Genomic DNA, 24,685 nt, shown 5'->3' with positions numbered 1-24,685 from the left:
CTCTCACCAGTTCCCAGAAAGCTCTTATATTGCTTATATATGCAATACTTTATATGGAAATTCACCAGTCACAACTTTAATGAACAACTTTTCTTGTATTCAAATGAATAAGATGCTGATGGCTGTTTCTTTGTACACAGCAAATGGTACTCATATGAAAGCCATAGTAAATCAACAGCATAAGCTGATTTAATCACTAATTTGTTGCAATGGCTATTCCCATACCTATCATAACACTGTGTATTTAATTATCATTTACCCTAATGCAGGTATGCTTTTTGGGTTATATCTCTAAGTAGGAAAACTGTTTTTGAATTTTTCTGTTTTGTTGTTGTTGTTGTTGTTTCTGGCCTTTTTTTTTTTTTTGGGGGGGGGGTGTCTTTTTCTTTTCTTTTTTCTTTGCAGCTGGTAAAACGAGCAGCAACTATCATGTGTCTAGTGATTAAGACTTTTTCTCTTTGTAATTGTCAGATTGATTGGGACAATTGAATGATAATGAAAAACAGCTTGTTCCCTCATTTCCAGAGGTGACACTTTCTGCATAATACTGCAAAATATAACAAAAGGGTTTTCTTGGACGCTGCTTAAAGTTAATTGACAGCATCTGTTGTTTGGAACAACGGAGAGAAATAGCGTTCCCTTGGCTCTTGGGCACGTTACTCAGGATTAGGCACTGTCACACCAGCTGATATCTGAATACACTGTATCTATCCACAGGGTCTTAGCTGGGCTTGCTCTTATGTCAGGGTGTCCATTTGTAGATATCTGAGTTGAAAAAATATATACAGTTGAATAAATTAATGATAGATGTCATGAAAAATATATGGTCCTCGTAAAAAAAAAAAAAAAAGGATAAGTCAAATTACAATAAACAATGGGGTTTGAAAATAATTTAATAGTTATGAACTGTCTTTTTAGAAGCATCTTTATTTCAAAAGTCTAACCACAGACTTCCAGTGGCATTTTATAACTGCTTGGGGTCTATATATCTATAACAGCAGTAATCACTGTGGGCACAATGCTTATTCGCCCAGGCAGATAAAATTCTAAATAGATTTGAAAGCATGTGAAAGATTTTTTCATTCTGCATTTCTCACAAGAAAAAAAAAAAGAAAAAAGAAAAGAAATGCAGGCTTAATTTTGCTCTTAGACTGGCTGTACGTGTTCTGAGAGCCTGAATATCATTAAATATGTACATCCTTATATCTTTTGGCAAACTTTTACTTCCATTGCTGCTCTTTAGTCAGATGTGCATTTTTCTTTATGAGATTTAATATTTCTCTTTTAGAACATTGATCAGTGTCCAAAGTCACTTAAGACCAGTGGAAAAATCAATAGGGAGTGCCGATTGGCTGGCGTGGAGGCTGCTGCTGCAGCTGATCACCAAGAAAGCAGTGATTTGATTTGATTTTGCATTTTCAAGTCATTCCCTTTCTCTGTACTCTCTGTCAGTAAACTTTGAAATTGCTGATTTGAAAATAAATGAACACATGTTACTGTTTGAATCCGTTTCTTTTACTGCTTCTGGTACTTAACACAAAATGGCCTACACAAATATTAGCTTTATTATTGCTTAGATGGCTGCAGGTGTGTGGCGAACTCCAAGCTGAACTCAAGGTCAGATACTTTATGATGTAAACTCTTGAAGTCGAGATTTGTGTTTACATGGAGGGTTCATCAATCATCGTATGTTAATGAGTCAGTTTTGTCATCTAATTCTGGCAAGTAATTTGAAATTTTGCTGTTTTACTCCTATGTTGAACTCAGTACTGTAGACAGTCTGATATTGAACTGATTGTAATCAGGACCAAGAAAATATTTCCTATTCTATGCTGTAACAAACAATATGTTCTAATGTAAGATATGCTTTATAGTGTAAAATATAACAAATTGCCTTTTTTATTATTCTGATCTCTTTAGATATTGGTACAATTACTGAATTGAAATAGAACTTGCTTTTTCTGTTCTATTTAGGTTAGATGATCCACTGTATTTTATGTGTTTGTGGGTGTATGTAATGCTTTGGAGAGGAAAGGACTAGAAATGTTAAATGTTATAATAAAATACAGGCTTGCCATGTCCTGTGTTAAATCAGTTGATTTTAAATTATGTCTATGCCTTTAAAATATGTCTCTCTGTATGTATTTACGTATGCTCACATGTGGCTATTACTGCATGGTGTATATAATAATCTATAAACTAATTCTTAATTCATATTTATCATTAGGAATAGCTATACCAAAACAGAGCACTATGTTCTGTTTCAGAATTAAACAAAGCTACACAGCAAGGATCATGTTCTTTTTAATATCAACTGAATTTTAACACTTGTTGTAATATAAATGATGAAATACTCACTTTCCTGTACTCACACCTCAGCAACAGATCCAAATGGTGTTTTAAAGAGGAACTGTAAAGATTTTAAATATTCATACGATGTTAATGATGCTACTACAATATTGAGAATTGTAGATTTAGAATTATGTAATTTGAAAATGCTTAATGTAATTGAAAATATCTTAATGCTATAAATACTGATATGAAAGTCCAGGAAATACATTCCTCCCATAATATTTTCTCTTCCCTTTTGGACTGGTTAGGGCTGATCTCAGCAGTGTCAGTAATTATTATTCTGATGACTTGCCCCTGAAAGGCATTCGCTTGTACCTGTGGGGACAGAGAATCCATTTGCCTGGCGCCGGGGAGTCGGAGGCACAGGCTGGCGCCAGTGAAGAGAAGGGAAAGATGATTAATATGTCTTATAGATTCACTGCCTCTTCACTTGTCCTAGACCTGCCAGTAATTCCACTCCCCTGTGGTTCCACCTTGATCACAGATAATGGAGGCAGATTGAAAGTTTGAAGACACAAGCCTTTCTCTCCTCCTGAACTGACATTACTCACCCGGGCTAAATGAGCTGTACAACCACCGGCACCTGCCTATGGGAAGATGGGAAGGCATCTCAGTGCACTTAGCAGTAATGCTGCAATAAAGCAGCAACTGTACTCTAATTAACCAGGTTTCTTTGCTTTCCTTTTTTTTTTTTCTTTCTTCTTCTTTCTTCTCCTTTTTTTTTTTTTTTTTTAACTGCACAGCAGGCTGCCATTAGCAAAGCTATGATATTGCAATGGAAACAGGAACATGTGTTCCTTCACCTTTGCAATTTATTATTTCATACCTTTTCCTTTTTATTTTTTTACGGAAATGTATAATACAAGGTTATTTTGTACCTGTGAGGTAGCTGTAGCATTCTAAGAAGTCAGACTATGAATTTCAATGAAAACATAACTGTGTAAAGAAAATCTGAAAAAAATATTCTTACATAGGTATGTCTTCTTAAAGATAAACCCCTTTTATTTATTCATTTTTTTTAAAGCTTACTGGAATTTTTAGGCCAAATGTCAAAGTATAATAATCTCATGAGACCGTCTTTGCCAACCAACTTCTAACAGAAGTATGTATATGTGTTCTGGTAAGAAAATGAGTTTTGTTTTAGGAAATACAGCAATAGTAAAAAATGAGGTAGTTACCTTTGTTGGTGGTGGTGTATTTTTTAGGTGATGTGGCAACATCGAGTACTATAACATATACATGTGTATATGCCGATTTTGCATCATACTTTTAGATAAATACCTTATTCTGAATCAGAATGTTAGAGAGAAAATTGCTTTTTTTCTTTCCAAAACCAGACTGAACAGGACATATAAATAGGTTTTGCAGTGGGAAAAGACATTGTCTTTTATATTCTCCAGAGAGATAAATCATAACAAGAACCTCTGAAAATAAGCTTTTTTGTGCGTGTCCATGAAGAACTTTGCTTCTTAATTTTCTGTCTCTTAGGGACTGAACATTTTAAAAAATATACCTGGTTTATTTTAAAAAGTCTTTAATTTCTTGGGAGGAAGCCTGACAATCCTTAATGGGCATAGTAATTTTTATATACTTTTGGCTTGTTTTTATTTTGAAGATTTTTGTAAAAACAAATTTGTATTGTCTGAGTAGTGCATACCTGTTTAAATCAAGTTAAACAATATGGCGTATGTAATTGTACTTCTAATAGAGATGCGCTAAGAATCTGTACGTGGTAAAATGTATTCCAGTTAAAATAAGAGACCCATACTTTCTAAATACTAAATACTATAGAAGACCTGAAGGCCAAGCTAAAGAGCTAAATTCCAGAACTGGGCAGAAAGCCTGCTTTCATATAAGAAAAGTGATACCAGTTTTAAGTATCTAGGGTATTATTATGAGGAAGGAAGAGAAGAAGTAGTCCAATATATTTTCAAACATTTTCAAATGCGGTACAGCCAGGAGTATAAATTTTAAAAGTCTTTTTTTTTTTTTAGAAAATAGCTACTAGATGCTGTATAAAATAGGAAGTGTTTACATGCTACAAGGTCATAAGGAATAATTTTGTCAGCAGCAGAGAATATAAAATCTATACATAAATAATAATAATAATAAAAAATCTCTTTGTCATTGCTCATCTCGTGTAGCCACTGGGGAGATATCAGTTTGGGGCTGACCTTTGAACTTCCAATTCCTGGTCAAGCTAGCTGGCTTCTTGAAAAGATTAGCTAATGCAGCACTAGGGGCAACCATATTAACAAGGAGAGAGAATTGGGGTTATTGTGAGAAAAAACACGGCCCATTCATACGGAAATTCTGAGCTCAGAACTTGTAAAGGTCACCAAGCTGGTTATGGGTAAAGGTCAATTTATCATAACAAATAATGGGGAAAAGTTGTACTGTTTTTTCAAGGGAAAAATACTAATATTAATTTAAAAGAAAAAAAGGTAAAAGAAAAAAAAGAGAGAAAAAAGCATGACGTATTAGAATTTTGTTATCTGTCTATGCCCCATTAAGAACTTCATAGCTGTGCTCATTGTCAGATAGAAGACAACTTCCACTGGTCTCCCTGGATCAAGGACTGGGTCCTGAGGATCCATTTAAGAGTTTTCAGTAAATTATAGGACTTGTTTAAAAAAAAAAAACGGTGCTATCTTTTTAAAAATAAAAGCATAGAAAGCACCTTTTTAAATAAGTACTTTTTATTTTTACAGGAATTGTTCCTTGACAAACTCAGTTTTAAATATCATAGATGTGATAATATGTCTGGTTTAAGGTATCTTAAAAGGTGGCAGTGTTATAATTTAAAAGGAGAAAATGAACAAGTGCAGGGTGCTGCACCTGGGCCAGATTAGAGGAAGAATTCATTGAGACCAGCCGTGCAGAGAAGGACTTGCGGGTTCTGATGGATGAAAAGCTTGACATGAGTCAGCAGTGCGCACTTGCAACTAAGACAAGTTAATAAAGAGCTAAGACAGGAGACAGGTCTTCTAAAGTCCATTCTCCCATTGCAGCCATTGGAACGCTTTGCCTTTTCAGCAGTATCAGCTGTGTGAAAGGCATGCTCAGAAATGCAGTCACCAATTTGCAGTAGACAACCTTAAAATACTTGAGAGCTATTAAGAAATAACCTGTACTTCACTTGTTATGTAGGGCATAGAGCCTTGTGTGAGGATGTTTTCTTTTTGTTGTGGGTGCCATCTGCATAGGGTGGTATGTAGGCTAATTAGCTATTTTAATTGAAGGAAGATCCATGACGCATGATTAGCTATTTCAGTTGCCAAGAAAAGCAAGGACACTTCTCGATTTTTGAGCAAGGGAGAAGTGTGATTTTTCTATTTAACCAGACCTACAGATTCTTGGAAAAAAGAATAAAATAACATACATGTTTGAGTCTGAAAAAATATTGTCTATTTACAATTTTTTTTCTAATAATAAAATATTATTTTGATGTTCCTAATTGGTTCTTTATTGCTAAGCCACAAGAATAACTACAATCATGTATATGAGTAGAAGTGGTGATCTAGCAAGGGATGGTATAGGGCATAAAGAATGTGGGAGGGTAGACTTCATGACTGCATATTACTTAAAAATCACTTACCAGTGGTCAACAAAATCTGAAGAATGGAACAATATGCTATTCACAACATCAGTAAACCTACTTTATTTCTTACAGAGTTGTGGGGAACAGGCTTCCATTTCCTCATTGGACCTGAATATAGCACACATGCGAAAAAGAGAAAGGCAGAGTACTTTCTCAGAACCCACATAAATGTTCACTGTATAGTTTGGTACTTTATTATTGATATATTTAGGGGAAAAAAAAAAAAAGCATAGTATGTAATTTTTTATGCTGGCAACTATAAACACTTCTACGCATAGTGTTGATTGCCATGAGCAGTCCCTGGTTTACTGTGGCAAGCAGTTCTTTTAGATCAGTGCTACTAATGACAGCAAGCATTACATGTCGTGGGAAATGTTTCAGATTTTTCATTTTTTTAAATAATGCTGGATAATGGAAGACTAGATACTATGTTTAGATGTATAATTTTGTACACAGTGCCACCTGGAGAATTTGGGAATAAGGTTTTGAATATGGGATTATTTTTGCTCCAATTTTTTCTCATATTAATTTAATCTTTTCAGGACTATTAATGAGCTTGCTCTAAGTCTACTGTGTTTTGGTACTGTTACCATTTGGTATGTTAAATTTATGTCTGTATATCTGATCTAGAAGATGGGTATTTGCAAGGGCTTGTGTGAGCATCCAGCCTGATTGCAGTTCTTGAAACCAAAGTATGGAAGTTGTCAAAGTCCTTACTGAGCTGCTGTCTAGCTTTACAAGCATTTGTGGTCTACAAGATCCTATGTTTTGACATCTGAATTTCCTGTGTACTTAAAGATCCATGTCTGTATTTGTCCATAGGTACTTCAGTCATAGTCAGTAGCCGAGTCCTAAGCAATGTGTCCTGACGATCTATAAACTGGGTAGTCCTCAACCAGCTGTTGTGCCTGATCTGATGAGTGTGATCGGAGTACAGCTAACTTCCTAAATTTTTAGAAAACACGTATTTATATGCTGGCTGGAGAGAGAACCTTACCAAGGTCTCCATGTGCAGGAGATCTCCACTGGGGTGCTGAGAACTTTTTTCCTCAACAAATCACTTCATCGCTTCATGTAGAATGGAACCATGCATGAAGGGAGAGGGGCCATTCCCATCATAGCCCAGCTGACAGCAGACTGGCTAGTCCGTCCCCTGAAGAGAGACCACTTGGGCAGAAGAGAGAATCAGTACAGGTCTCCTTCATGGTGGATGAGCATTCCAATTATTGACATAACTACTGACATGATGCATAACAAGTGACACTGCCATTGTCTCCAAGGACTGCATGTTGGAAGAAAGGAATAGTTTCCAAGTTTCTTCTTTAAGTTGGAAGTGTCTAATCCCATTCAGCTGTAGAGGGCTGTGATTCATATAAGGCAGAAGACAAAAGCATCCAATATTAAGGCTGACTGTCCTCATGGTGAAAACGCTGCCAAGCATAGGAAAAGGCTGTTCAGATACATTGTACAGTCTCCATCCCTGGAGGTTTTCAAGACTTGATGAAGTAAAGCTCAGAGCAACCTGGTCTGATCTCATGGTTACCCTGATTTTGAGCAACAGGTTAGCTTTGATGACCTCCTGAAGTCACATTCCAACCTGAATTATCCTGTGATCTTCTGATCATAGAAGAGTGAAGTGTGTGAAATGCCCATGTCCTTGATATTTTATGCTGCCTCTTACCATGTGTGCTGACTGTAGTGGATCACATTCAGTACATAGAGATGTACTGGATAAGCAGCAAATACACTTTATTTAGGTTTGTGAATTTTGTTTTTAGATTTGGCTCTAAACAACCAGCCAATGTACTAGGAGTGTCTCATACAAAAACACTTTGATCTTACAGCTATACAAAGCACACTGGAAGAAATTCAAAGTAACTGCAAGCATTCCTGCTTCATTACAATTCTGGGCAGATTTATGGAGGCTTTCAAGAAAACTTGTTCCTGCATTGAGGAAACATAGGGATAGGTTTTTGGGAAGACTTACTCAGTTTATGGCTTACATCAAGGTCATAAGAGATGTTTGAACTATGCATATTTTCTGCATAAATAATTATAATTTTGAACAAGTGTTGTTTTGAGAATTTGTCTTTATTTATACTTATACAGGTGTTTTGCAGTACTGAGATTCACAGGTCAAAATCTCTAATTTTGGAATAAAGTCACGGTAAACAAAATCACAATAGACAAATGCAAAGCAACATGAAATATTAATGTTTCTACTGTTTTTCAATCTATTTTGTGGGTTTGGTTTCGTTTTTTCTTTTTTTCTATTTCAAAGGACATTTTTCAAAGGTTCTGCAGGAGATTATCTCACACTGCAAACAAGATACTCAAATAAAGGATTTTAATGTTCTTAGCAGTTATCATCTTGATATTCAATTTTGTCCAAAGATCTTATCATTCTTCAAGAGCACTTTACAACTGAGTAAAGTTGGTGAAGCTTTCACAGTAGAGTGTTATCATCAGATGGCCGTATTTTTTAACTATAGTTGAAATCAAAGAGATGGCAGATAACCTGGTGTTTTAAAACTGTGAAACTTAGTATAATGCACACTTGAAATTGGCGGTGACAAGAATGCACTAAAATGCACTCACTCCCTCAGTGGAGCAAGGTATGGCAATTGCTTTGGTCTCTAGGTTCATTTGGTTCCCAGTACAACAGGATTCCATAGGCCCTGAATCAGAGAAAGGAAGAGATTGAAAGCTTCGTAATAAACATATGGCAACTAAATAATCTCTTTCTTTGTAAATTTGGATGTCTACTAGAACTGTCAAGAGCTAGTATGAGGATTTTTAAATTGCCTTTTCTTTCTAATATTTGCTATCCTGAGAAAAAAAAGTTTTCCTGCACCTATATACAGGTTTTCCAAACCATAGTAAGAACCATCTCAGAGAGACTAAGGGTCCTGACTAGAAAGTTGGGGTTTTCTCCAGCGGTAAGTTTTCTTCACCTTTCGGTGATGGCCTATATAATTTCCCTTGAAACAACATTCTGCTAAAATCTGTAGGATCCTTTAACAAAGTGGTTTGTTCTGGTGCATAATACTGTTTCTTGATTTCTGTGATATGAGGCAAGAAAAGGACCAGAGAGAAAAGTGGGCATGCTAACATTTCCTCTTCATCATCATGCAGTTTTGTTACGGGGGCAAGGTAAAGTCTACCTGCATCAGTAATCTCTCTGTAGTTCTAGAACTCATTTGTTTCTGTCCATGATTTTTTTATGCAGAAGGGGAACATATGGCCCTAACTCCCTCACTTGTTTGGAGAAGAATGGCAAAGCAGAAAATCTAAACTGCTTCAAGTCAAAGCCTTTCATAAATTAAGGTTTTTATATTCCTCTTCTCCTCTGACTAGCTTAGCATTTTCCTTTCTGTATGTTGTTTTGGTGTGTTTAGTGGCTACATGTGAGAGCGGTGACATTTATATGAAGTGAATCTATTAAACTCTTTATAATGAATAGCATGTAACTGTAAAACATATACAGTTTTCTCATTTTGCCCTCCTCTGGGAGACTACGACAACATTTTGGCAAGTAGGAGTAAACAGCTTTGTGTTGGCATGCAGTAAATTAAACTGAGTAATTAAAATCAATAGCAAAACACTAGCTAGGCAGAAAGGTCATATAACACAACAGAAAACTGTTGGGTAGCATATTGCAGGAAATCAAAATAAATTTCTGAACTTTTCATTATTCTTCACATGCCTGAAACTAGTCTTAAAAGGCTTGTGAGATACAGCAAAGTATTGATAGAAACAGGATCATTCTCTGAGATGAAATAAAAATATTTAAATGCTAACGTATGAGTATTTGCAGCTTACAAGGCTGACAGGCACAGTGGAAAATATAAAAGAGATCTTTAATTTTACTACTATTATACAAAGTTTTATTTGTTTGGGTTGGCTTATTGCATGACTTGGTAATACCTGCAAGAGCTGAAGTCAGGTATGGGTCTCTGTCAGTATAAGTGTCAGTTAAAAGATTCTTGTTAAATTCTCCTTGGTCAGCTGGCTGACCAGTAACGTTCTGCTGCTGAGGGGAAAAAAAAAATGCACTGATGATTTGTGAGGTGTTTCAAGTATTTGTCTTGCAGCTTGAGAGAGGGAAGTGAGGGTCAAAATTTGTAGATCAAAAAGAGCGGTAGTCCCAAAGTGAGCAACAGCTGCAGGACTGTGGCCTAACAATTTAGGGGAGATGCCAGATTTTAAGGTACACATAAGGTCTTTTCTCTGAATGTGATACTCTATTAACTAGATCAGACTTGTGTTTTTAAGGTGCTATTCTGAATGAGTGTACTTCTGTAAGGACCATGGCTTCTAAAATGAAGCCTATTGTAGGTTTTTGCTTTCTCTGCTGAAGAAATGTGTTAGCAAAGTAGGTGGTGGAAGGAAAAGAGATCATGAGACTTGATTCTCAGAAAACTCGAGATGTCAGATGTTTAGGAGTGGTTTCTTGGGCGAGTTTGGAAAAGAATCAAAGGCATATCTAACCTGGTAAAAGTATTCTCAGTCATGAAGTCACCATAGTGGTGGTGTTGCAACTATGGTTAGAGATATAAGAAAGTAGATGTGGCTTAAAGGTAATATACTTTATAAGACAAACTGATCAAGCTGGTGAAAGCAGAAAGCTTTATGGTACATGACCACTTCTGACTGGCCTTGTTTCCTTTTTCAAGCTCAATCTGTTGTTGTAAGAGGCAATGTTTCTCTACCTTTCTTATGTTTCTTGAATTTGCCAAATCCATTGGTTCTCTCTGAAGCAACAGACAGAGAGATGTCTTGTTGTGTCATCATTCAGTAGGTAGGAAATTTTGCATTTACAAGTCTTTCCTTGGGTCTTTGTTTTTGGGTTTGCAGCAGTTTTCCTTTGCAATTTGGAAGAGCTTTCCCTTATTGTGCAAACCTTGGGACTCTATGTGGCTACTAACTCTCAGCTGATCAATGGGTTTTATGGGGTGAATGCTGAGTGACAGCGCATACATCTGACAAATCAGAGCCTTCAGCCAGTCACGTGTTGCAGAGGTAGCTGTGAAAAAAAAGCACTGAGTTATTGTTGGTGCATGTATTCTTATGTATTCCTGAGGTAATTTAATTTCCATTGTTTGTAATTTCAGTTTAAAAAATGCTTTTTTTCTTTTTTTTTCTGCATCCATTTATATTGTCTGTTTTGAATTTAGTCCTAGCAATGTTAAAATAATTACAGAGATAGGCAGTTTTGTACTGGCTGCAAGATAGCTGTGTCTTGTCGTTTAAAAGCCATACTGTATTCTAATAAATGAGTGCTAGCAACTGGTTGAGAACAGTAACTGTGCAAATGGATCTGTCACTTAAAGTTGTGTTCAGATTTGGTTTGTTTGAGTTATGAAAATGACTTGGCCTTTTACCCCATTCCCTTGAGAATACATGTCCACATCCTACAATCAGCACAGGCTGAACACAAAACAGGCACTCTCATCTCCTGATGGGAGACTCCAACGATCTGGACAGCAGGAATATTGCAGGTTCACATTAGCTGCATTAGCGGTACTGCATGTGGAACATGTATTATATCCACCATAAATGGTTTAACTAGTCAGGTCCTCATGTTCAATGAATATCAAGCTTAATGTTTCTGAGACAAAGATTCAGAGAGAAAAATGACCATGATCAGATCCAGTTGAAAATGCTGTAAGATATTACATTTATATTTTTTCCCAGTTCTAATCCAGGTAAATATATAAGACCTTTTTTTTGTTTGTATTTTCATTTTTAGATGTATGGGACTTATATATATGTTAGATATAGTTTAGATATGTATAAACTGTATGAAAATGATCAGAAATAATTTTTGTCCTTCTCCTGCCATGTGTATCAATGTAGTGTGTGTGTTTCCTTTCTAAAAGTTAGCTGTCAACTTCTAAGACCTTTCAGTATATTTTCAACTGACCCTGAATTTTTATAGTCATTGACGGAATAGGAAATGACATCTACCTTCCTGTCTGTTGATTAACCCTAATTTATGAATCTTATTTAAATCTGTGGCTCGCATTCAATAGGACTGCATCCGCTTAAAGCTAAGGTAATATACAACTGTAGGCAAAATGAGATTGATGCAGTCTTCTACAAACATTTCTAACCGTTCTTTAGTAGTATGCTATGCAATAGCTTGATGCAATTTTAATTAAGTTCATGTGTGTCTATTTTTCCCTGTTATCACAGTGAATTTTTTTTTTTAATCTTACTTCAGTATTACATAGCTAACTTTGCTAAAATACTAACTGTTATAGTTCACACACACATCTAGGTGTGTATAACATCTCAATACCTTCTTGTCACATTAAAGACCAGAGGGACAATGTTTGATACATGGTACAGCCTGAAAAGACAATAGATATGAAATTGTGACTCCTGCTGAAAGCTTTTAAATATATAAGGTTACTACAACCTACATTTTCACCATTTGTGTGTTTAACTTGATAGCTGTATAAATTATGTGTCAAGCACTCTTACAAATATTTTTTATAAGAATATTGACAAATGTCCTGTCATTCTCATGGAAATACACAGTATATGGAACATTTTGTAGACAACTTGCTTATAAAACTTTTTGTATCCCATGTTGTTTTCTCTTACTCACACCTCCCATTCTATTTGTCTAAACATTAAATATTACTGCTTCTTGATGCTATCTGGAAAGTTTTCTAAATATTTTTGAGAAACTTCAGCCTTATTCAAAGAATCACAGAATGGTGTGGGTTGGAAAGAACCTTAAAGATCATCTAATTCCACCCCCCTGGCATGGGCAGGACAACTCCAACCAGACCAGGTTGCTCAAAGCCCCATCCAGCCTGGCCACTTCCAGGGTTTGGGCAGTATAACTGGAAATTAATGTTTGGGTCAAACCTTCAGAAATGTGAAACAGATGAGTTCCTGAGGTGTCATAAAATGAACCCCAGAAAATTTTACTTAAAATAAAAGTAAAATGCTGTGACAGTCCCACTGGCTTTTCTGTAGGTTAATATTCTGTATGCAGAGATGCAGAGTTATCTAATATGTTGATAGTAGTAGTAGTAGCGTAAAACCATAAAAAAAAAAAAAGAAGAACATTACTTCTGCCTCCTAATATTTCATTTGCAAAACAGAAAGACCAAGCTGACAGAATCGAAGGTATCTTGTTTTACACAGAGTTTTTACTGAAGACTGGTATATATGGCTTGAATTACATCTTAGATTTGTTAGTGCTTATCAGTGCAGGAAACACTGAGAAACACAAAAGACTGTCCAAACATCTCAGGATCTTTTCTGTATTTCCTTTTCTTAATTTTAACATTAGAGATTGTAACCTAAAATTCTCTAGGGTTTTGTCTGCCCAGTTTCTCCTCATCTGCATCACACACAGTATTAGGAATGTGTGATTATGGGCCTGGGCTAGGAACATCTAAGCATCTGCTTAGATAATCTCATTGATTAGGCCCTGGAAATGCAAACATTTGAACAGTGATTTTAAGAGTAACCACTCTGGAGCCTTAGAGTGTGTACCTAGAAATCATCGAAGGCGTAGTTTTTGCAGGTGCATTTATCACTTGGATCTCAGACTCTCTGCTATAAATCGCCATACCTCTTCCTAGAGTATGCTGAAGATTTGTCTCAAAGAATATTTGAGTGATGAAGAAGGGAAAGGGTCTTCTATTGTTTAAAATGCTTATATTTCCTGAGAGTACAGAAAAAAATACTTTTGTTGACAAAACATGAAGTTCTGCATTGCACTGGTGATCATTGACATGTATATCGTGAGTCATGTTGCATTTTCAGTTCATAACCATACTCTCCTGATGTATCAGCCTCTTCACTGACCTCTAAGCAGTATGTACATTCTTCTGCTATGTTTTATAGCAGTGTAAAGAGGAAGGAAAGTGTATAGATCTTTCAATACCTTTAGCAGCAAGAAAATGTAAAGAGTCTTTCAAGATAAAACTAAATAAAATTTTGTGTGATTTATCAAGCGAATGCTACATTCCCCTTCCAGTCCTCATCAAATCTAGTTATATTGCAGAAGAGGGTAAGGGAGGTAATGCTCTTGTATGCTAAACAAACAGCATGGTGATTGGGACAGTGCTTTAAAATATGCATAAGGCCTGCTGTTACTCCATTTTGTGACACTGTTCAGGTAGGGAAAAAGAAAACAAACAAACAAACAAACAGATTTTTCCTCAAATGAATATATTTTTTAAATGTTATCAAGAAAAATGATGCTGGAACTATTATTGTGAAAAATTGAAGTGGCCTGGTTGATATCACACATCCAGTTTGGAAAAACAAGATTAGTGCAACACATACCATTTTTCATTTTATCTTGTCTTCAACAACACCAACCACTGCAGCATCTCATTTTTTAACTTGGTGTTTAGGATGAGAAATCCCATGTGTGTACAGTTGCTTCTGGCTGCCTGGTCCCTCCGCTCCTGGCTTTCCATCTGCTTATGTGTTTCCTTGTGTACCGTAAATAAAAAGTGACCAAGAGGGCAAGATACTTAGTCTCTTCTGAGATCAATACTACTCCATGGGTCAGCAACAAGGAATGTTTGAAGAAAAAAGAGGGAGGGAACTGTGTTTTATTTCCCCTGTAGACTGAGGCCAACAACTTTGGCATGGGTTCATCTCCACTACCTAGGGAAGAAAGCCTGATAAGGTTATTTCTGAACCGGTGTCTTCTGGCAATAAGACCACTGTGAATAAGCTTGCAACAACCTAAGTAAAAAGAGAATCTTTTCGTTGTTGTTCTTATTTAAATTACCATTTTAATGTCTAGGTGGCCATCCGTATGTTTTCATCCTGGAGCTGAACTCAGTAGGGAGAGGAGTTGCGACTGTCATGTGTTGGAGTTGGAGACAGGGTCTCTTGGTTTGTGAGCCAGAGCACTGTCCTGTTGTTATACACATGACCACTTTCATCTTTGAAGAGGTGCTTGCTGTATTTGTTGTTCCCTTTTTATCTAAGAAAACTGAGCCTTTTCATTCCAGGCTTCTCTACTTTCCCCTCTGTGTTTAATGATAGCTCTGAGTGCTGTCTCTGAAAGAGATAAATGAAGGACTCAAAGGATGGGTGTGCAGAGCATAGCGCAGGTTTAGCCCTCGAAGTATTGCCATTGCTAACAGCAGCCCACGTGCTGCTGGTGGTGGGGAAATGTGAGACCTACAGGCTTTCCTTGTAGAAGGAGAAAAGTGAGCATGCTTGGGGATGGTTACTCTGTAACACCCTCAAGAGTAGGTTGTTTTTATTTTATTTTTATTTTTTTTAAATAGAGGAAGGTGGAAGGAAGGAATATGAAGGAGCTTGTGGAGGAGAACGGAGAATAGAATTTGTGTCCGTGCAAGATGGGTAGCCTGGGGAAAAAATAAAAAGTTTGCAATGTTGAATTTAAATTATTTGCCCTTGCATTGTCACATCTTGTACATGTTTTAAAATGATGTGCTTTCATGCAAAGAAATCAGGTGGTTCTATATCATAAATCAGCCTTTATAGCAAACAAGTTTTTGGAGGTACCTATCTTAGACCTGTTCTTTTCTGGGAATAAAAATGAGGAACTATCAGAGATTGAGAAGATGGGGCAAATTGATTAACTAAAAAGTAGTAAATCATCATCCCCACATTATTTATGTATAAAAGAATTCTGAAGAAGCTTAGGAATGAATTAGCTGAACTGTTAACAAAGATATGCACTCTCATTAAAACCAAGCTCTGTTCGAGATGGTTGGCAAGTATCTGGGGTTTATCCTATATTTAGACCGGTAAGCTTTACATCTGCACATTGCAAATGGTCAAAAAAGGAGTTTAAAAGGGAATAATAAAACACCTGGAAGATGTTAGAGACTTTAATGAGAACAGCTTCAGCAAAGAGAAATCACGTCTCAGCTTAGAACTCGGTGAATGTACCCGTAAAAAGAAATAGGCAAGGCCATCCAGATCAGACCACAAGTCCCTCTTGTCCAGTGTCCTGCCTCTGACAGTGCCCTGTCATAGCCACGTGGGAAAGAGAAGAATAAAAAGGCTCAGATAACCCTTTTCCCCTGGACTTGATTGACAGCAGCAAGAGCCAGCTTTGAATTTAAGGGGGTCACTGCAGACATGCTGACATCATCTCTTTCCCAGGGACACCAGTAATGCCCTTCCTGGTGTTTAGAGGGAGCTTTCCCCCCTCACAAACAGGAATTAGATGGCATAATAAACAGTGTATTCATAAGAAGGAGAAGAGTTGAGTCTGACAAAGTAGATGCGCAGAGTAACAATACCACTTCATGAAGTATAACTGTAACTATAGCCTTTTCATCTAGCAAGGCAGTTGCTGGTCCACCAGCTCGTTTTCAACTACCATTATTCACAATGCAAGATTACCTGGTATTGCCAGGCTTAAGCAGCCTCTGGTACCCATATATCTTGCAAATTACTTTAACTAAAGCATCTTCCCTCTCTCCCTCCCCTCTTCCCCCACCCCCCAGGTGTAGCCTTTGTATTTTGGTGCTTTTACCTGAATTGATTCACTTGGATAGAATTAGTTGGCCTAGACTTCCCTACACTTTCTCTGCATAAGCAAGTAACTCCCTTTCTAACAGAAATGCTTTTCAAAAACATAATTACAATGCATGGAAAAGGAAAGTATTTCTGGCTTGTTTATCAGTCTTTTCTGTTTATCTTTCTTTGTTTCCAACAGATGCAAAGATATCCTTTCCCCTGGGAATTCTTGGGAAGGTTTGCCTCACCTTTAGATTTCAGTTACCAGGCTTATGGGGAGAGCTGCCTTATATGTATTTTGACTTTTTAAAAGCTTGTGACAAACTCTGTCACAGGCACTGCTACAGAGGCTAAGTAGTCACATATGGTGACAGGGCAAGTATCATCATAGATCAAAAAACGACAAGGAGACAAAAAGACAGAGGGCTAAGTGGGCAGTTTTCATCACAGTAAAAGGCTAGCAGCTGTGTTCCTTAAAGTTACCTATCAGGTCATATGCTAAATATATTTATTAATGATCTAGGGAGAGAGGTGAAGGATTGGGTGTAACACTTACAAATGATGTAATTACTTAAGTAATTTAAGTCTCTAACACAGTGTTAGAAACTTCTGAGTGATCTAAAGAAGTTACTTGAATAAATAAGTTCAGGCTCGATAAATGAAAAGTTAATATGTGGAGGAAGCTAAACAAAATTCTTATCCTTTAAGTGAGGGGAAAAAACAGAATATTGCTGTTGGCAGTTCTATAACAGAAACTACTTGAGATGTTGTTATGGTGGAAAAAGTGAACAAGGTGCTAGAAGGCGTAAGAAATGGGACATTAAAAATGGATTACTGAACTCAGGCTTCATTGCGTGGAGACAGAGGATAGGATAAAGCACAATATTATGGGTAAGTTTGCCCAGCTAACGAAGTCTGGTCTGTGGTGACAATTTCCTGTTTTCTTTTGTCTTTATCCTGTTCATATATCATCTACTCTCAGAGATACTCTGATCCTTAAAAGGAATAATATGCATCGAAAAGGCTCAGGCTTCCAGAGGGTTTCAGACAGCTCAGTAACCAAGCTACGACTGGTAAAAACTTATTTCATATCCATTGTTCTTCCTTTGGTAGTGTAGTTAAATTTCACATCAAAATGACATAAATTAACAATCTCAGCTTTGTATTTAGACTGTGAAATCATCAACATTTTTAACATGGATTTTAAAATTCAGACGTTACTGAAACACTTTCTCAAATTGGGGCTCTTAAGAGACCTATAAATTATTCTTGCATAGAAGAGAAGTCACCTGAGAATAACCTAAATGAAGTTAACATAGATTTTAAAAATTATTCTTGCAGAAGAACAGGGAGTGGTGGGAATAGATGAGCAGATGGGAAAGAGAGAAGAGGAAAGTGAAGAAAAGGCTAATTAGGTAATTGAGGCTAAGAGGCTATTAGAGCTGACCCAGTGGTCTACTGGTTGTGCAGTCCAGGGACTTGAATTTGGGATTGAGGTTGATCCCTTGTTCCCAGGGCAACACATGCTCCAAACATTGCAAGTACTCAATTTTATAGCCTGTATGATCCTATAAATATATGTTTTCCAGTAAACGTAATATGGAGGGATTATATATCAGATTATAGTGGAGAGAAGAAAGAATAACAGGGTAAAATGCTGAGTTTGGACATGAAAAGACAAAAAATAGTATGCTGATGGGTGATGATCATTTAGTGAAATTCCTTGGAATTCCTTTGAACCAGCTGTTGGAGGAAAATTAATTGAAATAAATGTGTTTTGAAGAGGTTCTGAATAGGCATGAACCGTTTCTCACTGAGTAGCCTTTTATTAAAAATCTGACTAGTACACTGGATTCTCTCAAACATATGTTTTTTTTTTACAGATAAAGGAAAAGGTAAATTACCAAAAAGGTAATTTATTCTAAACCATTCTAGTGCCTTGTTTCTGGCCAATTTGAAGCTGATATGCCTGAGGTGTGCTGTTCTTGTCTTCTTTCAGTCTCCTAACCTATCTTCATTTCTGTTCCAGTCAGTGACACGCCCTTTTTTTTTTTTTTGTATGCTTATTTGTCCCTGATGTTGGTATATTCAAACTGTCTTCTGAAGTTGTCCGTAGACTTTTTCTTTTATGGCCAGAGTCTGGTGGATGTCATAGCTAGGACAAGCATTGCCATGTGGTTTTCAGATTTATATGCAGAGGTGGAGTATTTCTTGTCCTCACCTTTTCTAGTACAACATTATTCATGCTGACTTAATTCTTTTAAATCTCTCCACTTGAACAGTATTTGTGGATATTCTGTTTTGAGTTTCTTCCGAAAGACCTCTTTTTTCTTTTCCACATGTTCTAAACTCTGTAATGGCAGTGATGCAGCATTCTGAAATAGTTCTCCCCCCAACTTCTTTCATTACCTTATCCGGTACTACCTATCAAAAATCCTCATTTTTCCAATTTAAATCTTTTAATTTATTTAGCTTAACCCTGTGTTTCTTTCCCAGCGGCTGCATTTTGGGACAGAAATGCTGGCTCCGGTTTCCTTGTCTTGCATTTATGACCTCTTCAAAGGATTGCAGTGCATGTATGGCTGATTCCACTGTGTTCCTTTCTTGTTTGAGTATTTGTGTGAAAAGTCAGTTTTTCTCCCTCTCTTTTTTCTTTCCTTTATAAGCACTGCAGAGAGATACTGCTATTGAAGCAATACATGGCTGGAACACCTGTGGTACAGTAGGCAAATCATATTTCAACAGCAGAAAAAATCAGCACTATTCATTATCCCTGTGGTTTAAAACAGAGTTTCTGTAGAATAATTACAGTATTAGAACTACTGGTTTGGAGGAAAGTCACTGCGGTATGAGCTTTTGCCACTGGACAGAATAAACAAAAGATGGAGGAGGGAGTATAGTTTTGGCTATAATGTAGGCAGGAGGGAGAAAAGAAGGTAAATCTGCTGCTTGTCCACTGGAAACCTCATTTGTACCTGCTTCTGGCAAAAGGTTTTGGAATTCACTGACAACTGATGGCTTCCCTAAGACATCATAGTGTTTTTGGCAAAAGAGGACACTGTGCCAAGTCTGAACCTCAGTAAGCATGCTTTGTATTTAGGGTATATAGACTATTAAGTGATGGACAATACTAAAGAAAACCTAACACAAAACTACGTTAAGTGTTGTTTCAAGTTCTCCAAACCTTCTCTTCATCAGTGTCACCCTGTCTTACATGAAGATGTTTGAAAGAGTCATTCAGTCATTTTTAAAAAGAATTATTTCAGATCATAATTTAGTTGGGTCATAATTTAACAGCTGTCACATTTATAGTGTTATGCTTATTTTTGTGAGTCAAAGGGTGATGATTTCATTTCTGGCAGAATCCAGGAACAGGATTTAAGCATTGCTTTATATCTCATGATGGTGATCTGCTGGTAGGTACTCACTTCCTGACCATTCTACACTGCTTCATTATTCTTCCCACAAGGTACACCCTTTCCTCAGCCTTTTCTTGCCACTCTTTGGAATAATGACTTCTATTGATACCCTGTGGTTTTATGTAGAGTAGTTTCGTTATGGTTTTGTTACTGGTATTATCATAGGACCTGCAAGGCTGGCCCATGGACAAGCACTATGTTTCTGTGAGGTATTCTGCAAACATAGAATAAAGGACGTTTCCCACTGCTATATTCTATTTACTGTTTCTCCTCAGCACTGAATTTTACTTAACACTGCACTGTGTTATAGATACAGTTTTTTTTAAAAACAAACAAAAAAAACAACCAAACAAAAAAAATTCTTAGCAAGTTCTCCCATGTGTATCCAAGTGTGTAAGAAATATGGGGAATTATTCTCACAACATTTGCTCACACAAATCTGTTTCCCAGTTTGAGCTTTCAAGTTCTAAAACATATATTTTCTACAAACATTTAAAATGTGAATATTCTTCCCCCTACCCCTCAAATTAAACGTGCCTTCTTATTGTGCTCACTTATTTAAGAAAAAAGGACGGTGAAAACTCAGTGGTTTCCCTTTGAAGTTGTAAAGAATACAGAGAGCTGACAAGCAATATTGGTTTAGTTCATTATTATTTGAATTACCAAGCAGTCTTTATAGGGGTCACTTAATTATTTCAGTTAACATTAACCCTTGAAAGCTGTGTTCTTAATGTCTAGATTCCCTCAGTGTTGTGAAAATCATTGATTCACAAAAAAAAATCATTTTTTTTATATTTAATAAGAAGAAACCAGCTATCTGTATAGGTAGAAAACTTTGAGTTTCACAGTAGGCTGTGCAAGATGATAAAAATATTCAGAGAACATTCTAATAAATATTAGCAAGAATAAAAGCATGACTTACTCTGCAGTGTCTAAAACTGAGTTAGTTTTGCCAAAACCCATTCAGTTCTCTGCAAAAAATATTTAACACCACATGACATATTCACTGTCACTCCGTGCTCTGTGAATCAAATGTAAAATTCTGTGAAAGAAAAAAGGGTATAAACTTATTTTGTTATAAGTAAGCTAGGAATTTTGAAGATGGTCATCTCCACTTGTCAACAAGAATAAGCAAGAAGAAAGATAACGTCTTAGACTAACAGAGAAATGAGTCAGTAAGGCCTTCAATTTGAAAGGGCTGCCTCCCAGACGAGGAGTTTGCAGTGCATGATTAACTTCCTTATATTTTCTCCAGAGTTTGTTGGATTTCTTACAGTTAATAAATAGGGACATCTAGCTTTAAGAATAAAATTTGAACACTCCGAAGGAGCAGCTAGATCTAGTATTTTGGGTAGAGTCAATAAACACCTTAAGGTTATTTTCAAAATCAGAATTACATTTTGTGCTTCAGATCTCTTTAAAATTTAGGTATAATTTCCTTTGAGATAGTGACTGAGTCCCACCCTTATGAATAATATAAGAAAGCTTGGAAATTTGTGAAAACTGTGAAGTTATATCCTTACACCTCCAAACTGATGGCAATTGAAAATGATCACCACAGTGTGTCACCACAGCTAGCACTACATTTCAGTCAGATCCACTCGAGCATTTCTCTGCAATTGCGATCACTTAATTTTTCTTTTGGCCATTGATCTTTTACAGCACCTGCAGCTTTTTGTTTTTCCTCCAAAGATCATCATTTTACTTTGAAGTCTACTGACTGTGATATGTCTAACCCAATCCTGTAGAGGCAAGGAACTGAATAATTACTTCATGAGTGCCATATCAAGAGCGGTCCAAAGACTGTTTAGGCTGCTCATTAAAGTCATTGAGAATTTGGCTGGGCAAGAGCTCTCTGCTTTGGTCATGCAACAAGGGAAAAATGGCCCTCTAAAAATTGTTATTTTCTAATTAGTTTTGTTGTGATACCACATAAGGGCTCTGGTCTTTGATTAACACCCCTATGTGTTTAAAACCTAGAAAAGAACTGACACCCACTTGCCTCACCCCCAGTGTTTGTTCCCCAAAGACTTACTTCCTTTTGAAAATTGGGAGTTAAAGCAGTAGAAAGAGAGGAAACAACAAAAAAGACATAAAATTTAGGTTTAAGCTAAAAGATGTGGTAAGCTAGATCTAAAATTAAAATTATTTTCAAAATTGAAGTATAGTTAGGATAAACTTTTCAAAAATCACTGGTGTGTAATGCCTCTTACTGCCTACTGTAGTAGCAGAGGGTAAAATCTTAGGGCCTGTCTGCCACTGAACTATGAGAGTCAAAAATTGAGGGGAAAATTTCCATTCTGTGCTTCCTTTCTCTTCTTCCTTTTTTTTTTTTTTAATTTTAATTTTTGACAGAGATAATTTTGTATTTAAGACCAAGCAACCTGAATTTGTTTCAAAATGATGTAAAATACTAAGCTTCACTTCTGTAAATATATTTCTAAAAACAGAGTGGAAATTAGTGGCCTGCATGTTGTGCTCCGTGGCTTTACTTAAGAATCAGGCTGGTTCTCCTTTAAATAACTGCTCAGAAGCAAGGAAATTCAGGCAGTTGTGTATCAATTAGCAGGGTGCAATTCTTAGTGTGAGCTGCCTGGAAATGCAAAATGACAAATCTGAGTATTAAGCTTTCAGCCATCGTTTTTCTTTCTTACCTCTAACTACAAATCAACTTCATTGTGACTTACAGTGTAAGAAGTTGGTGTATTTCTGCAAATCCGTGATAAGATATTTTTCTCTGGTAAGAAATGCAGTTAAACTCCACAGTCTGAATCTGTCCCTGCCAGGCCCAGATGCATTAGTATTCCACTGGCAGCCGCCTGTAGGTAGGAATATTGTTTTTGTCCATAACCAGAGGGAACAATCAGACTAAGCCGTTCCCCGGCTATAAACCAGCCAAAGTAATTGGGTTTAATTTTAATTTTTGTAATAGCTTTAAATTAATAGGAGCAGCTGCTGCCACAGTGTGTGGGTGTCCTTTTCCAGAAGGCATAGAACAAAAAAGGGAAAGAGTAAACAATAGTGCGTCTAGGACACAAAGGTTAATTCAAGAACTGAGCAATGTCTTTTCGTTATCAAAAACTCAGTTGGTAATATCTAGCACTGTCTCATTTTTTCTTTTTCTTCCTTTTTCTTTTTTTTCCTTCTTTAATTCTCAGATAAGATCTCAATCTGATTAGGCTTCTCTGTGTAAAGATGTGTTGTTGGTATCTAAACACTAACTCTCTTTCTCTATATGACTCACAAATAGATTAGCAGTGACAAAGTGCTAGGAGAGATAAAAATAGATTCGCAGTGGCAGGAGTACTATTATAATTATTTTTGGAAGATGTGGTTTGAATTAAGAGTTTGGGCACTTTCTGCCCTGAGAGGGTGAATTTAAGCCTAGGAACTGAGGATGCTTTCTGCTGTTGTGTCAGACACCAGATAGTGAAATGTCAATACCAGATGTCCTAGACATCAAGATTAGCCATAATAGCCAAATGCAGCCATAAAGTGATGTGTCAAAATGGATAATAAAACAGATGCTTAGCTTTTATAATGAAGGGGAGAGGGAACGAAATATCAAAAGTGCCTTTAATACATTAACAAAGTTGTCTTCAACTTGCTTAAAAGTAGAAAGTTATTGAACCAAGGAGAACTATGTGTCATTTAAACATTAACTATCAGCAAATGAATTTCAATTAACATTAGCCTTTCTAAAATCTTGACTTTCCTCCTATTGGTCTCATTTTACATGAAATTTTTATTGCATAAAGTGAGGCTTGTCCTTTATTATTTCTCCCATGTTAATTTGGAAACAAAGTTCAACAACTCAGCAACATACTGTTTAAACTTGCATTACAGTTTGAGGACTGGGAGCCGGAATACATTTACCCACTGCCATATCATCTGCTTGATTTGAGATCAAATGAGGGATGTCCTATAGCACTCCAGAGTAAGGGTGAATGATAGAAACATGTTAAGATACTGGAGAAACCTATTAGGTTAGGGTACTGCATGCAGACAGTTGGTGGCATTTTTCCCAAACTACTGCTACTTTAAAAAATAAAATAAAAATGAAAAGAATTATTTTATTTTGTTCTTCATATTTGTGGCTCAAAATTCATTTTCAGATATTAATTATAAGCAAGTGTCTTATTTAACCAAAAATGCTGAAGCAAATTATTGAAATCCTGGAAGTTCAAGAACCAGGGCAATAAAAGGGGCAAACAAATTCTTATTTCAAGTCTAATTAACTGCATCATTGGCTCTTTATTGTACTTTTTCAAGAACATCTCAATTCCTTTCTGTTTCTCTTAGTAGCTTCTGAGTTTTGCTGATCAGACTCCTTAACTGCTGCTAATTGGCAAACATGTACTTCTGCATAATGAGAGGGTTTTGTCCTCTATTTCATATTAGCAATGAAAGGCTAAAACTGATGCTCTGCAGTAGACCAGTTTCTCGGAACTATTACAAAGAGGCACATTACTACCGCTATGTCTGTAAATCTTATTATGTTTTCCCTCACCAAGATGCTAGTTCAGCTGAGATCTGCTCCAATCATTAGATGAGACCCGTTTATAATGTCGCGTAATTGAATCCGTTAGAGTCTGCAGGACCATAGTGTTTTGTTGCCAAACAGGAGTGGTAAGTTAGTTACATCAAATTACAAGTGCATGGCATGACTAGAGAATCTCCTGTCTAAATAAAGGTAGAAAATCCATCTATGAAATGGCAAAGGGCCACAAACAGAAATGTTGAACACCTCTGGTCCGTAGAATGTTTGTACCTCTGAAATATTACTCATTTCTGTTTAGAAATAAAAGAATAGCTGAAGTTGGGT

The 24,685-nt window shown here is 36.5% G+C and overlaps 1 protein-coding gene across 1 annotated transcript in view; it reads left to right on the top strand.

The window, feature by feature from the left end:
• Window positions 1-24,685, top strand: part of AGBL4 (AGBL carboxypeptidase 4) — a 900,915-nt gene that overhangs the window by 324,635 nt on the left and 551,595 nt on the right. The gene's annotated exons all lie outside the window — the stretch shown is intronic.

This window comes from Cygnus atratus, chromosome 8 (assembly GCF_013377495.2).
Source record: "Cygnus atratus isolate AKBS03 ecotype Queensland, Australia chromosome 8, CAtr_DNAZoo_HiC_assembly, whole genome shotgun sequence".
NCBI classification, from domain to species: domain Eukaryota; kingdom Metazoa; phylum Chordata; class Aves; order Anseriformes; family Anatidae; genus Cygnus; species Cygnus atratus.
The sequence above is the reverse complement of the archived record's forward strand: the minus strand, read 5'-3'. Positions and strand labels throughout refer to the sequence as shown.